The sequence below is a fragment of the Triticum aestivum genome, chromosome 1D (assembly GCF_018294505.1).
Source record: "Triticum aestivum cultivar Chinese Spring chromosome 1D, IWGSC CS RefSeq v2.1, whole genome shotgun sequence".
Classification (NCBI taxonomy): domain Eukaryota; kingdom Viridiplantae; phylum Streptophyta; class Magnoliopsida; order Poales; family Poaceae; genus Triticum; species Triticum aestivum.
Genome location: NC_057796.1, coordinates 22318432 through 22334373, shown reverse-complemented (window position 1 = coordinate 22334373; position 15942 = coordinate 22318432). Strand labels below are relative to the sequence as shown.

Here is a 15942-nt window from a genome sequence, read left to right as displayed (position 1 = left end):
AGAAAGGAAATTACCAGACTGAGCTACACAATCATGGTATAAAATTCGACGTTGCAAATTTGAGTCGATGCCCCTGTAAGGCTGTAACTTCAAACAACAATTCATGTGGCATTTTCTCGATGCATTCTCGACATCTCAAGATTCCATCACATAAATCCACAAAAATCTAAAACCTACAGAAAGATCAAACTGAATTAGTTCGAAGAACACTCTAAAATTTGATATGGCATGTCACCAGCGACAGTGCATTCAGAACCTGCATGTGGGCCAGTATATGGTCTGTATTAGCACTCTGATTCATGTTTCAGCTTGCAATTATAAGGATATATTCCCAAGCATCCAAAGTTCTAGAACTTGTACAGAACCTATAGAGAGGCGCCAACCTTCTCCAAAGGGCATCTTATGTTACCCAATTCACTCCTGCAAGTTGGACGACAATTATGAACCCTTGGCTTGCATTCAGAACAAATAGCATGGCCATTGGAGCACTGCACACACAAATGCGACAGTAGTAAAAGAACCTCTAGACACATTCATAAATTTCTTTCTGAGCTTAAGGATTTGTAGTGTAAATTCTAAATAATGAGATATGAGCCCTCCTTGTAGAATCAATTGACAAGGAACAATCTGGACAACGTTGAAAATGAAAAAAGAGAGCGTGCAATCTATAAGTTCAAAATGTTTGCAGGGGGCTAGTCGGGGGTAGGCCTGATGCATCAGGTGGTTAAAATAAAGAAAGGGATGTCACCTATTAGTGTGAAAGGGATTCATAGAAAAAGGTCACAAACCAAAACCCTATTTTAGCTTTGCCTACCTTGGTCGGCAATGTTACTTTTGCAACTGCGTATTCTTATATATCGGCATACACATAGAAAGTCAAAAACCTAGAAAGGCTAGTAAGATACAACTGAGATACTATAGTTAAATGTGATTAGTTCGGCAAGAAGACATACTTGATGAATTGGAGAATACATGGGAACCAAACACATGGGGCATTCCAATAGCTCACGCCCATTTCTAGAAACCATGACATTTGGATTCCGTGAATGCTTGATAACATCACAGACAAGTTCTATGACATCTAACATCCCATTCTTTGGAGGGTCGATAACTTCAGCATAAATGTTGTCGAGATAGCCAGTTGACGCCATAACCAAACCTATAGATACAGATACATGTATGGATGAGAAATATTTAGGATTGGAAGCAAATAGAAAGATAACATGAATTAATCCTGGGTGTGAAAAATGCCATGTCAATCTCAAAGGATGGCTGCAACCTGATATAACTCTCAAGACAAGTATTATCAGTAACATTATGTCACCGGCGATACATAAAACTGATACATTAATCCACAAATATATTCTCCTTGGAAGAAAAGATATATGTCAGTGGCGATACATAAAGGATCTATCATGAGTGCTTGTATCCACTATACAGAGAACATTTCTCTTTGTCAAATAAGCTAATAGTAAATTAAATAGATTTTTGGAAGAAAAGCCTGATCTTAAAAACACATTCCTCGAAGTGAGAAATATTCAGTCCAAAACTACATCAAGATTGAACCTCATACAATTTTCAAGACATGTCATTTATGCTGCTCTTATATGACTTTCCAATTTCTTTGCTTGGAAAGCAAACATATACTGGATGAATTATGAGAATTACCAGAACTCTTCTGCATCAGATTGTAGTTACACACAATGATTGTAAATGATTTGACATTATATCCAACTACTAAAATAATAAGGAGAGCATACGGTTGGAGAGACATACACAGTCCAGAGCAAAAGGGAGTGGATTCACAGCTTTGTGCTCAGCGTCACCAATGCAACTGACCCATACTAATGGTGTCATCTCTGGAGACTGCAGCAGTAGGTTGCCAAATAATAGCACAAGAAGTAATAGTAGCAGCCTTCGAGTTCCATGGTGAAGCTGGTACATAAGAAGAGAATCACACTGGATATTGTTCTTATCTTTCTAGAAAAGAGAAAAAATGATTGAATTCCGGTTTTTTACACGCAGTAGAGCTAGCCATCAACATGCCATGGACACTATGAAGCTAACCTTCGTAGCACAGGATTTTTTGTGCCTATCCAGGAGTTAAAAAAAAGAGTTCTTTAGAATAGATCCTTCGAAAATAATTCCTTGAATAAATTTCTCTAGAGGCCCATAAACAAGTCAGGGAGAAAAAGAAAGGAACATCACATGCATCTAGGAAAAACATGTTCTCCCAGATTTGTACACGTAGTTGCATCACTACATGCATACATTGTTCTACCAAGGATGCATATACAGTCTGCATTAAGGCACACCTATCCCTCTTCCAACAGAATGAAGCAGGCAATGTATTGTATCAATCATATGAATGACATGCTTCTAGTCAATTAAGTACATGTGTCAACAATCAGAACAAGAATAACCAAGTTCTTCGACCAAAGTTCAAACTTATCAAGTGGGATAAAATTTGAAACCGTAAATTCAAAGAAAAAAAACTAAAATTCAAGATCATCAAGACGATAGCAAGCGAACCATTTTTGTGAAGTTGTCGTACTCGAAATCTCAATCAATAATGCGACCAGTGAAGTCACGTAGCACCTAGGAAAAAGCATAGTTTGATTTGCTTAAATTAAATTAGATTTATGCGGCAGTTTTTTTAGAGAATAAGTGAGAAAAACTGCACATAATATTTGGGTAGGGAGGGTCGTATTCTCAATATTGTTTCCATATGAGCAGGGGGAAATGTTATAATCCACATCACCAGCATCCTCTGTTATCCCCTCTTCTTGTGTGCATTAGTACATTTTTTCTAAATTCTGCTTGTTAAAACAGGGTCAAACTAACAACATGAAACTAACAAAAGGCTGATTGTATCCAGAACTTGATAATAAATAAAAAGCTCTTGACTTCACCGCAAGAAAAAGCAGGAACATGTTAACATGAAGCTGTCTATATAACATATTAATATAGTTTAGGATCTCAACTGAAACAAATACAGTAGTTTTATTTTGCAACTGGTGTTATTACTGTTAGATGTGATTGCACAGCGTGTATATTCACTCCTAAAGTCTCAATGTTACCAAAGAAAATACTGAACATCGGCAAACATACACACAAGAAGCATCTCCATTCACAAGTACACAGAACTTACTTGGCAATATAAGTACTTGGAATTTTCTTGCAAAGTTAATATGTTCAAATGTAGATCAAGGTGGCATAGTAATATCTACCTGTTCTACAAACTGTATGTATCTTGCAACACCATATTTGAATTGAGTTCCGCCTCCAGGGAAAACAAGATAATCGACGGACATTGTGTCCCAGTTCTGATCCTTCTTATATTCCACCAGTTTGGGATGACCGGGTGAGGAACATTCTTGTACCAAGTATGGAATTCAGAAAGGAGATTACCAAAGCATGCATTAGTAGTCTGCTAATTAAACCTTAAGCTACAGAAGGCATTGATTTAATCAAGGTAAACAGTACAAGTTGCACTATCTGCCTTGAAATCTCATAATGGTTGAAGGATCAAGGGTCCTAATACTATCAGATTATGAATCTGAACCCTTCAAACCATATAGATTTTCCTCTGCTAATATTTCGCAGCTGCAAGAGTCCTTCTTCACTACCAATGATGCCCTGATGTATGGATAATAATTAGACTTGTCAGCACACAAGAACTTTGAAAGCAAATTACCTCCAAAGGAATCAATAATGCCAGACACCTTCTTTAGGCATTCAGATGCATACCAAGAAGATGGGCTGGAAGAGGCGGAGCTGGGCTGACCGCCGCCACATGCGACCGGGGATGGAGTCGTCGGCCACATTTAGGGCCCTCCCGCAGGCCGCCTCCCCGGCTGCAGCGGCCCCGAGGAGCCCTCGGCAGCAACGGCGGCGCGGGGCGTGCTCAGCAGAGAGATCGGCTCCGGTGGAGGCTGGACCCTGTGGAGACGGCATGGCGCGCGGAGGGACGGAGTAGAGCGAGGCGGAGCAGACGGAGGCAGCGGCGCTGAGGTGGGAGGGGAGGCGAAGGCGGCGGAGCCACGGAGGAGACGAGACAGCGGTGAGGGAGGGTTGCGTGAGTGCCCCGCTCTTTCTCTCTCAGCGTGTTTGGTTCGGGGGAATTCGAGATGGGGAATGGGAGTTGAGGGGTGAGGAGATTAAAAGTCCACTGTTTGATTAGAGGGAATGGGAGTTTAAGTAGGAAGGGGAATGGGAGTTGAGGAAGCCAATTCACACCTATTTCTTCCCAGGGGGTACCCTGTTAATTCGTGAGCAGAGTTTTATCCCACGCTAATTCCCATCATATACCAAACAAGGGAATGGGAGTAAAAATCTACTTCCCATGACTAATCCCTTCATAAACACCCTTGTGCAAACTCCCATTCCCCTGCCTAAGTGTTTACCAAACAGGCTGTCTATCTTCTTATTATTCTCCCCTCTCCCCAATGAACACCCAACAAGGCGTGGCCCCACTCAAAACAAGAGAAGGAGAAGGCGCTTCTGCCAAACCCATCAGCCCACGCAACAAAAAACTGGGTATACCTGTGTCGACGTGGACATGCCGAGAGGTCGCCCTTGATGCACACGTTAATGTTTTTAATGGGGCGGTTTCAGTTGCTGCTTCAGTAACTGTCTGTCACACTCTTGGATAAATATGCTGCAGTCTGGTTTGCCTGATAGCATGCAATGTTCCCATTGTAACTCTTCTGGCCGCAAATCCAGGCGGCTTAGAGTATGCGGCGTTGTCCTGAACCCAGCGCGAACAAGCAGTCCTCGTGAGCTGCGCCGAGCTGCGGAGGAGGAGGGAGACCGACCGCGGGGTCACACGTTTGAAAATGTGTTCATGGCGGTTTTTAGAAAGGCCAAGAAAATATTAAAAATCACGGAATTTGTAAAAAAAAAGTTCGCGCCGCTGAAAATTCTATTCATGACATTTAAAAAATGTTGACGCATTTAAAAATATGCTTCATGACATTCAAATTTTTGTTCACGCAAATTGTATACAATATTCAATGTGTGTTTAAACATCTTCATTGTGTATTTGAAAAATATCTACTGTGCATTTTACAAGCACCCCCACCACGCTTACGGCTCTATACCTACTAGACCTTTTCAACATTTATTCGGATAAAAAATTCAACGTGTATCTTAAAAATATTCAACATGTATCTGAAAATGTTAGACGTGTATGAAAAATGTTCAATGTGTATAAAAAATCAGCATATATTTTGAAAGACGGAAAAGAGAAACAAACGGAAAAAGAAGAAATACAAAAGAAAAATCAATGAAAACCGATAAAGAAAAACTTATGAAAACTCGTGTGGAACCTGCCCAAATCCGGTGGAAGGTTCCACGAACCTCTCTTGGAAGCTTCCCAAAATTGCTCGCTAACACACTTATTGGGTCAGCCCACTTTGTGTGTAGGCGAGACCGACGGATATCTCGCAATAAGCGTGACATACTTTTGTGAAGAATATCAAATTGGTTAGCTAGATTTATTCGCTTTATGAATTCAAAGTCGTGCTAGGTTCGAGCCTTTTCTCAGTTTCAGCCAGAGCCGTTTGTCCGATAAATTTGGTGTGGGCCGCCATTGGTCCTGATTGGGCTTGCACTGTTGCTGGCTCCATTCACCTCGCGCTGAGTAAAAATACCTCCAAATGTTTCTGTTGTTGTTTTCTCTTCAAACATTTGGTGGTGTCCCTGTGCAGATCCTATTTCGTGCATGGGTCGTCAGATAGCCAGCAAACTCGCAGCCCGAATCGCTCATCAAATGATAAAAGCAAGGCTAGTGGGGCAGGGCGTCCGTTTTTCCCATTATTTCTTTCTTCTGATTTGTTTCCTTCATTATTCTCTGTATTTAGGCATTTGTTTTTTGTTTCTTTAAAAATAACTTATTTTCAAAGAAAATGTTCTTTTATAAAATTCGTCAATATTCTCATAATAAATAAATTCTTGAAGTCTTCTATTCATTTATATCTAAATTTTTGAAGATTGTTATAAATTTCACAAAATTTTTATTCATTTGTGAACACTTAAACATTCCATAATAAATTTAAAATTAGTTAACAATTTGAAAAAAAATTGAAACATTTTTAGCAAATATTTTTGCGACAAAAGACCCAACCAAGGGGCATCTGCTTGGCTACAGGCAAAGAATTTTTTTACAAAATATATTATTATCATATAATGGAAAACATGTGCTCAAACATTTTGTTAAAATATTAACGTAATTTTAAAAGTGTCCACATTTTTCAAAACTATTCATTTATTTTTTTAAATGCTCCCACTTTAAAAAAAATGATGAAAAAGTGGTCGTGCATTTTAAGAAAATGACCACATACCAAAAAAAGGTTCAATATCTGGGAAAAAATTGCCATTGAGGATTTCCGCTAAACAATTTTATCATCGCTCCGTTAGGTGCATCATAAAAATGCCACTATCAGACGTTACCATCTAATCAACGCCCGTGACCGCATAATTTGTCTAAAATGCCCTTGGACCCACCTGCTAGTAAGTCTTCTCTGTTGTGGAATTATCAGCTTACAAGGGGGGCCCACCTAGTCAGTGCACAATTTTGGCTGGGCAATGTCGAGTCCTAACTGGTAATAGACAAACTAAGCGTCTAAGCTACTACCTCCGTCTCGGTGGATAAGGCATTCACTTAGTTCTAGGTCAACGATTTAACTATCTAAATATGTATTATATGTGACAAAAAATATATATTTAGAAACTACATCCGTGTAGAAATCTAGTGATATACTTTTGATGACATATAACATATATTTAATTTCTCAAATCAATGATCTAAAACTACGCGAATGACTTATTCACCTAGACGGAGGTAGTAGTAGAGATCAAAAAAGAATTCATCACTTGATCAAAGAGAAGCTAAATATGGGTGCTCAACTACAGCGGAAAAAAAAAACTAGAACGAAAAGACCTTGATATTTTGCTAGACTAGACTGCTTGGCAAAGACAAATTGCGTCTTCCAACAACACACACATGCACACAGCGCCTACCGTCTACCCCAGCTGGGTGCTAGAGGTCATATGGATGTATGGGCTTATCTTTAGGACGAGAGGTCATATGGATGTATGGGTACCGAGCAATTGGCCCTAGGTTAATAGATGACCCAATGAGAGTGCATATATGCCCCTAAGTTAATTTTGATATCGATGGCACACAGTTAGATGGATTAATGTGTTTGCCAAGCGCCCAAGCGTATAATCTGATCTTGGTCCCTAGGGTAATGGTTGCCGAGTATCAGCGACCTCCAAAAAAGGAAGTTCAATGACGAGGACCCCCCAAAAGCTCTTTTACCTGGTCAAAAAAGTGTCAACTTTGGGGTTTCTGCCCACAGTGTCCGGACGTGCAGGTTTCAGCAGACCAAATCTTGTCAAGTATTTGGAGTGTCCAGCCAAGGTACAAAACCTTGCAAATGAAGCCTTGAAATTAGACAAGAAAAAAGGGCTCTTAGAGTTGTGCACCACAAGAATGTGCATCCGTTGTCACCCTAGAGCATTGAAACTAACTCAGTACCATTTGTTCTCGTTACTAAGAAATAAACCTCTAGGCTAGAACCATCACCAAGTGGTCAGCGTTGATGAAATTATCGGTTTCTTATCAGGGTTTTGTAGGAGATAACCACAACAGTGGTATATATCTATCCAGATGAGAAGAGTATTTGGTATGTTCTTATTAAGTTTGAGCATGACAATTTATAAGAGAAGACCAAGTGTATTATCTACCACGATGAGACGAGAGCAAATATGGAGGGAAATAAAGGGTCCTAAGTACAGTATGTCGCAACTGATTTAGTATGCATACATATATACAACAAATCCAAATGCATCAGGTTAGGGCACAATTTTAGAATCTAGCTAGGGAAGCTCAAAAAATTCAAGCTAGGGCGGGAGCATATCAATCAACACTTTTGAAATCAACACAATGAGTTAGGACATGGGAATTAACATCATGCTTATGTCATCAAGCTATGGAATGACAACTTGCATAAAATTTGAAATAACAATAAAGCTAGAGGCTAGAATATGGCAATTAATACATCAAGACATGGCATATGCACAAGCCGGCTTAGGCATAGCAATTGACTGGAAACTGGCGCCCGTTTGCAATGTGCAATCAGTGATCCCATTCTTTAGCAGTGTTCCCTTTTATTAACAATTCCTCTATTATATGTAACACTTTGAATATTCTAATACACATTCGTATGGAATGTAGTTAGGTTGTTGATAGCTAGTGACCAGTCCGTTCATCCTTCTCCTCATGCTCTGGAAAACCTGAGATGCTAGAAAAGCTAAAATTTTCACCATCTTGACCTAGACACCTCAGCCACGGTCACTAACATCATCATTGACATAACCATATGATCCCATAGCTTAAGATCAAATGATCATAAAGAACATGTTGGTGGTGTGTGGGGTGATTTTCTCTCCTCACAGTAATTTTGTCACTATATACTCTGTTTCATTTGATAAATATGAAAATATTCAAGTGGAGAGTCTTTCCTCCCTGGTGACAGACTCAAAACAAAAATATCACAAGATTTACTAATGCAATGCTATGGTATTTTCGTTTCCAGTTAAACCAAACAATCACACCGAAAAAATTGGTGTGTGTGGTCCTGTGGATACTCTCCATGATTATTTCGGTGGTTATTTTAGCAAAAGCTAGTTTGTTAAAAACCAAATAAACCCATTTCTCATCTCTAATCTGGGTACCGTAAATTCTTATAACTTAACCTAATAAAAATATTGAAGTCTTCCTGCTGTAGTTGAGGTATTGCTAGCTCTCTATATTCTTCCTTGACTATACAACAAATGATGTGACAAATGTTGTTAATGAAGCCAAACGACTAGCTGCATTCTTTGTCTATGACTTGGTGAAAGTCAGTCATCATAGCCAGTCTCCACCCAAAATTATAAACTTAATCACATGCCCAACACCCCTACTTGATGTGGTCCATGTTTGGCTTCTTAAGAATGTTAGACGGTGGGGGCTATGATGAGATGCACATGTCCTTGCTAATTACTCCCATGTGCTATCCGAATTTGCAAATTGTCGTTGGTCTATAGTCTAGTCCAGTCTAGTAAAATATATGGGAGTATGTACTGGCTGATGCACCAATGGAAATGGAATGATGGAGTCATCCATAGCAGAAGAAGAAAAGGAAGACCAAAGCAAGTTCATGGTCGTACAATTAAACAGCACAAAATGCAGCTGGCAGACGTGTAGACATTTTTGAGCAAGTGCTAGCTGTAGAACAGGAATGATGCACGCGGACAACTGTGGTATATATACAGTATACGGCTGAATGTAAAAAGCCAGCAGTAGGAGAGTTGGAGGATGGGTTTCTCCGAGGTGGTACAATGGTGGGACGAGTGGCAGCTCCGTGTGCTCGTCCTGGGCAGTCTCTTCCTCCAGTACTTCCTCTTCGTCGCAGCCGGTATGCGCAAGCGTTGCATCCCCTCCTGGTTCAGGTTCTTCATCTGGCTCGCCTACCTGGGCAGCGACGCATTGGCCATATACGCCCTTGCCACCCTCTTCAACAGCCACAGGAAGCAGGAGCGGACGTCCACGCGCCGTGGCAGCTCCAGCCTGGAGGCGTTGTGGGCGCCGGTGCTGCTGGTGCACCTCGGTGGCCAGGACGGCATCACTGCCTACAACATGAGGACAACGAGCTGTGGAGGCGGCACGTCCTCACCGCGGTGTCTCAGGTTCTTCCCAATCAATGATCCACTACATTTTGAATTGATTCTCTTTATAAACATTTGGTTTGCCGGTTGGAACTATTTCTGCTTTCAAAATGTTGTGCAGTTTTGTTGTATTTACAGTTTAAACCTGATCTTTTCTCCAAATTTGTTGAGACCTACCTTTTTCGAATGCCAACTATACTTTGCCAGTTGGTCGAGTTGAACCACGATGATGTTGTGAATCTGTGATCTACATTAATTGCACTCGAGCTACTAGACTTTTCTTTTTCTTCTTGACTCAAGTCGTTAGATCTATATTTTGCAAACAAACAAAAAGTCGTTAGATCTATATTTTGCAAACAAATAAACAAACAAAAGGTCGTTAGATCAATATTTTTCAAACAAACAAAAAATCGTTAGATCTATATATGCTCGACCTGCTCATCCATCCATCACTTTCTCAGGTCGCCGTAGCCATCTACGTCTTTTGCAAATCATGGCCAGGGGACAAGAAACTATTGCAAACTGCAATTCTGTTCTTCATCTGCGGCATAATAAGGTGTTTGGATAAGCCATGGGCTCTCAAGAGCGCCAGCATCAACAGCATCATCAGCAGCCCCGGCACAGACGAAGATCATGACGGCACCATTTCGCTCGATGAATACTAGAACAAGCAACCAAGTGTGTTTTACACGCAAAAAAGAGGAAGAAAACAAGTACATCTGGCGACAACAAAGCGATCAAAGAGCCCTACCATCTATTCGAAGACCTGGCATACCCGTACACCGTCCGGCTGGAGAACCTCAAGTACATGGTGGAGAACAAGCAAGACGAAGCGCATGGGCTGGTTCAGTCAGGTCTCTCTAAAACGTTCGACCGGCTCTACACCAAGAAACAAATGTACAATGTGACAAAGATATGGAGCGATTTTGTTACTGATCTCTCCAATAATCGCTTCTTCGGCTTCCATCTAGGTGGCCGCATCCATCTTTTTTTTCGAAAAGGGGGGTCTCCCCGGCCTCTGCATCTGAGTGAGGTGGCCGCATCCATCTAGGTGGCCTCCTACGATCGGTGACCGTGTACCTGTCGTTCGCAGCCATCGGGGTCTTCCACAATAGCGACAGAGCAGCCCAGAACGGCACCGATGTCAGGGTCACCTACGCCATGTTGTGCTGCACTGCCGCGCTGCAGCTCCTCATGACCAACGGGCTAGTGATACTGTTTCTCCATTGGTGCGTGCGTCGTTTGGGGTTACAACCGTGGCCTGAACAGGTTGAGGAAGCTTGCCACCATGCTGGTTTGCAAGGACTACCTCGACAAGCTATGGTGCATGGAGTCTTGCAAGTCGTCGTCGTCCCGCGCCATCAGCAAGCTTGTCCATGCCCATGTCAAACAAGGGTGGAAACGCTACATCAAGGACACCGCCACTTACAGGGCCTTCAACGACAGGCGGGGCCAGGGCACTCTCCTCCGCGAGAAATGCACGGACCTGGAGTGGAGCCTCAGGAGGCCGTTTGACGAGAGCGTCCTCCTGTGGCACCTCGCCACGGACCTGTGCTTCTATCACAGTGACGTTGTGGGCAAGGGGGAGGACACGTACGTCTCCTCAGCGCCGCCGCAGCAGGGAGATCTCCAACTACATGATGTACCTTATGTTCGTGAACCCGGAGATGCTCATGACCGGCACCAGGCGCAGTCTGTTCCGCACAACCTGCCATGGAGTCAAGCACATGCTCGATGACGGCGATGACAAGACCCCGCTGGAAGACAGAGAGATGATGAAGAAGATAATCCAGCAGCTGGAGAAAGGCACACAATGTCCAGGTATCATGCTCGAAGCTTGGGAACTCTCCAAGTCCCTCGTGGGTCTGCGTGACAAGAAGATGTGGAGGGTGATGCAGGGCGTGTGGGTGGAGATGTGAAGGTTGCAGATCAGGAAATCAAAAGGAAAGGAGAAAGCAGAAGAGGGGAGAATGAATCAAGAGAGCAGGGCAATGAGATGGAGCGGGATACTAAACCAGGTCGGTAAAATATAAACACCCACTTGCAAGACAAAATCCTGATGATTAATTTGAAGAAATATGCGTCAACCAGATGAAAAGAGACACTACTGACGTTGGTATCACCCAAAAGAAATAAAATGGGAAACTAAAGAGGAACAAATTTTATTCTAACCAGGAATGGAGCAATGGGATTGGTATCACCCAACAAAAGGAAAGAAAATGAAATAAAAGAGGAACATAATGAATTCTACTAATAAAGAAAGAATTGGAGGATGTAGCGTTACCTTGCCGAAGAAAAACTTAAGCATCTTCTGACTGAAACTAACAACCTTTGAATCTTTGCAGGAATCGGAAAACAATGCAGCACAAGGATCTACGTGAGATAGTTCTTCGGCACGAATTAATACTCCGTGCGGCTTTTCTTCTTTGCCACCTCCGTAACGTTCTTCCAGCTCATATACATAATTTGCAACGACCTCCTTTGGATTGTGCGATTGACCTTTCATCGTCTCAGATCTGAAATGTTTCCTGATTGGTCTAGCAGATCTTGCGTGCATGTTCCTTCCTCCTTGAACAAGAAAGTATCTTGTGTGCACGTCTCTATTGGCCAGCCTTGTCAAGATCTTTGAATCCTGAAACCTACAAGTGTCTACTTCTTTAGTTATCAGCATACCGCTTCATCCAGTAAGTTCGAGCTCTTCCGCCAATATTTCATCCAACCATCTACAGCACATCGTACCGCTTCGCCCCAAGCAGAGGATGGGTCGCTGTTGATTCTTGATCAAGCGGCCCCAACAACACACTGATTTCAAATACATTGCCTTCTGGAGGTACTGCTATCATCTTTGCTGATCACTTTGTAGCTGATTCGCTGTTGCTAACGATCAATTAGTACCAGCATTTATTTTCTTAAGATAATTAAGTTTCTTAGACAGAATCAAGTTGACAGCGGCGGGTTTCTCTTGTACTGCACCGAGATGATGTCATGGTGGGTGGAGCTTCCTCCTAAGTGCTTGTTGTAGAGAAGAGTGAGAAGCAAGAGATCGTGGTCCCACCATGCTGACCGTCCACTGAGTTCACCGTCGCTAACCTCTGCATCCAACTAGCAAAATCGTACTTTTTTTAGTGCTCAGAACCTTACAACCACAGTAAAAATTACTTCACTGAGAGAAAATAAACTAGAAACGAACCTGTACAAACTAGTTTCATCAATTAAGTGCCCTTGAACAGAATAAAAACAATAGTCCAGAGAGCTGTTCTGATGCAGTGATGCTACAACTGCAGCAAATAGAGTGGTCAGAATTAAATTCACTAATTAATATGACCACATGTGTTTGGACAAATAATATGCAGAGCATACCAAATTCCTAACATCAGTGTGACCAAGCATCTACATAAAGTCCTAGACGAGCCAGAAGATGATATCAGTGCCTCAGTTCTTAAGCAGGGCATTTTAGTTCAGAAGGGTTTTTACTCAAGCAAACATTTCAGCTGAAGTAAGCATATCATAATCCTCAATGTCATCATCATTCTTCATCATTCCAGTAAGATCATCAAGCTTCTCATAGATGCTAAGAGAGTCGGGGTGTTTCTTGTCTTGTTCCCTACTGTGACCCAACTGCATCCTGGAAATTTTGTTACTTCATTTTCTCGCATTGCCTCTCTAGCTATCTTAGCTTCACCCCAGTTACCAGCCGTAGCATGTAAACTTGAAAGCAACACATATGTAGACGAATTGAATTTTCTGGTTCCACCTCAGCAAGTCTTTTTGCTGCAACTTTCCCCCTTTCTTCATCCTTGTGCATTCTGCATGCTACAAGGTAGGTCGCCCAGATCACACCATCAGGTCTGAAGGGCAACTGGTTAATAACTTCTTCAGCCTCTTGAAGATGACCACCTCGCCCAAGGAGATCAATAAAGCACGCATAATGATCTACTCTAGGCACTAATCCACAGACTTTGTTCATATAATCGAAGTAATGCCGACCCACAGAAATTAAGCCTCCGTGAGCACAAGCGATTAGCACACCAAGGAATGTAACTTCATCAGGCTTTATTTGTGACTCCTGCATTTTCTGAAAAAGCAGAAGTGCCTCATCAGCATAACCATTCTTTGCAAATCCAACAATCATGGAGTTCCATAATGTGATGCCTTGCTTGTTTTAAAATTGTTTGAAGGCTTCAAAGGATGAAGTGATATCCCCACACTTGGAGTACATGTCTATGAGGGCACTAATTGAAGTTTCATAAGAACTAAATCCAGATTTAATGATGAGTCCGTGCATCTCTTTTCCATCGTTAAGAGCTGTCACCTCAGAACAAGCTTTGAGAATACTAGCGAATGTCGCCTCATCTGAGTGAACATCATAACTGCGCATTCTCCAAAATGTTAGCAATGAATCAGAACTGTGACCATTTTGAGCATACCCTGAAATGATAGCTGTCCACTCAAGCAGGTTTTTGTGATCTGGCATCTCTGTCAAGAGTTTGTCGGCATCCTCAGGCATTTTCGACTTCAAATATATCCGGATCAGTGAAACACCAAGCGAAGAATCATTATGCAGAAGACCAGACTTCAGTGTGTAACATGGGCTTGTTTGCCAACAATCGAACTGAGAAGTCCAGTACAACCTGACAGAATGCTTGAAAATGTAAAGCTGGAGGGGTTTACACCATCTCTAAGAACCTGCTGAAACAACTGTATAGCTTCATCTTCTCTATTGTTCTGCACAAGGCCTGCAATCAGAGCATTTACTGGGACTATACTAGTTGCATCTACCTGTGCCAAAACCTTCCTACAAGATTCCACATCTCCATGCTTTGAATATAAATCAATAAGAGAGCTACCAACAGCATGATTTGAGCAGATACTATACTTCATTGCTAGGCAGTGGATTTGCTTTCCAGTCTCAGTAGCTCGAATATTGGAACATGCATTAACTACAGTAGCAAAAGACACCTCATCTGGTGTTATACCATCGGCATTCATCAATCCGAGCATACCGATTGCTTCTTCCTCTTCTCCATTATGTGCAAGTCCAACTATAAGGGCATTCCAAGATACACTATCTTTGTAAGGAATCAGACTGAATGTTGTCTTTGCATCAACTATAGCTCCAAACTTGGAATACATATCTAATGTTGCATTAGCAACAAGCAAGCTTGCATTAATGCAATTCTTGATTGTCACACACTTCACCTGCCTTCCCAAGCAATGTGAATCCAAGTGGGCACATGCACCAAGAACACTGACGAACGTGAACTCATCAGCCTCAAGACCAAGCCTCATCATATACCAGAACATCTGGATGGCCTCTTCTTGTTGCTCATTCCGAACAAGTCCATTGAGCATCGCATTCCACATGACAATGTTCTTCTCACGGGAGAAATCAAACACGTCCCTTGCCTCACCAATGCAGCCGCATTTCGCATAAAGGTTGATCAGAGAGCTACCCACGAAAACATTTGCATCCAAGCCATGCCTTACCGCCGAAGCATGAAACTGTCGGCCTTCAACAAGCGCCGCCATATTAGCTGCTACGCTTAGCATGCTGGCGAAGGTCGATCTACTGGGCCATAATCCCTGCCTCTTCATATCCTTATAAAATCCAAAGACCTCATGGTCCATCCCACTCTGTTGCGCATAACTGGAGATGACAGCGTTCCAAGCAACCGTGCTCGGCACCGCCATACTCTTCAGCAAAGTCCTAGCATCATCCAGCCTACCCAAGCTCGCAAGAGTGGAAATGACGGTGACACAGGTCACTTGGTCCGGAGATGATCCCATCTTCACCATCCTCGAGAACAGAGACAATGCTTCCTGGTATCTTCCAGCTCGGTGGCACCCAGGTCACTTGGTTCGGCTGTTAACAGAAAGCAGCTTTGGGAAATAGCTTTGGGAAGTACCTGTGGGAAAGCAGCCATGAGCTGTTTGCTGTGAGAAAGTTGTAAAGACATTTGGCAAATAGCTGTCTAAACTGTGGCTGCGAGTGTAAATGTCCTGAATGCGCCTAAAGACAGGAGGGGATGTTTACATGCTGCTTAACAATAAGGATCTCAATTAACGTTGGTTCAGCTATACATGACCATGTTGTAGCTAACTAGTAACACCTAACCAAGTTGATTTCTTTCATATAATTTTCGAGTTGATCAGCGTATGAACATGAACCATTCAGACTTTACATAGAAATAGACGTCAGACAAGTGCGACCACGCAGATTGATTC

At 42.2% G+C, this 15942-nt stretch overlaps 2 pseudogenes; both read right to left on the bottom strand.

Annotated features, from left to right (window-relative positions):
* Window positions 1–75: 75 nt before the first annotated feature.
* Window positions 76–9321, bottom strand: LOC123180035 (E3 ubiquitin-protein ligase DIS1-like; annotated as a pseudogene).
* A 3870-nt stretch (window positions 9322–13191) lies between these two features.
* LOC123157242 (pentatricopeptide repeat-containing protein At3g09040, mitochondrial-like) lies at window positions 13192–15555 on the bottom strand (annotated as a pseudogene).
* Between the last annotated feature and the right edge of the window lie 387 nt (window positions 15556–15942).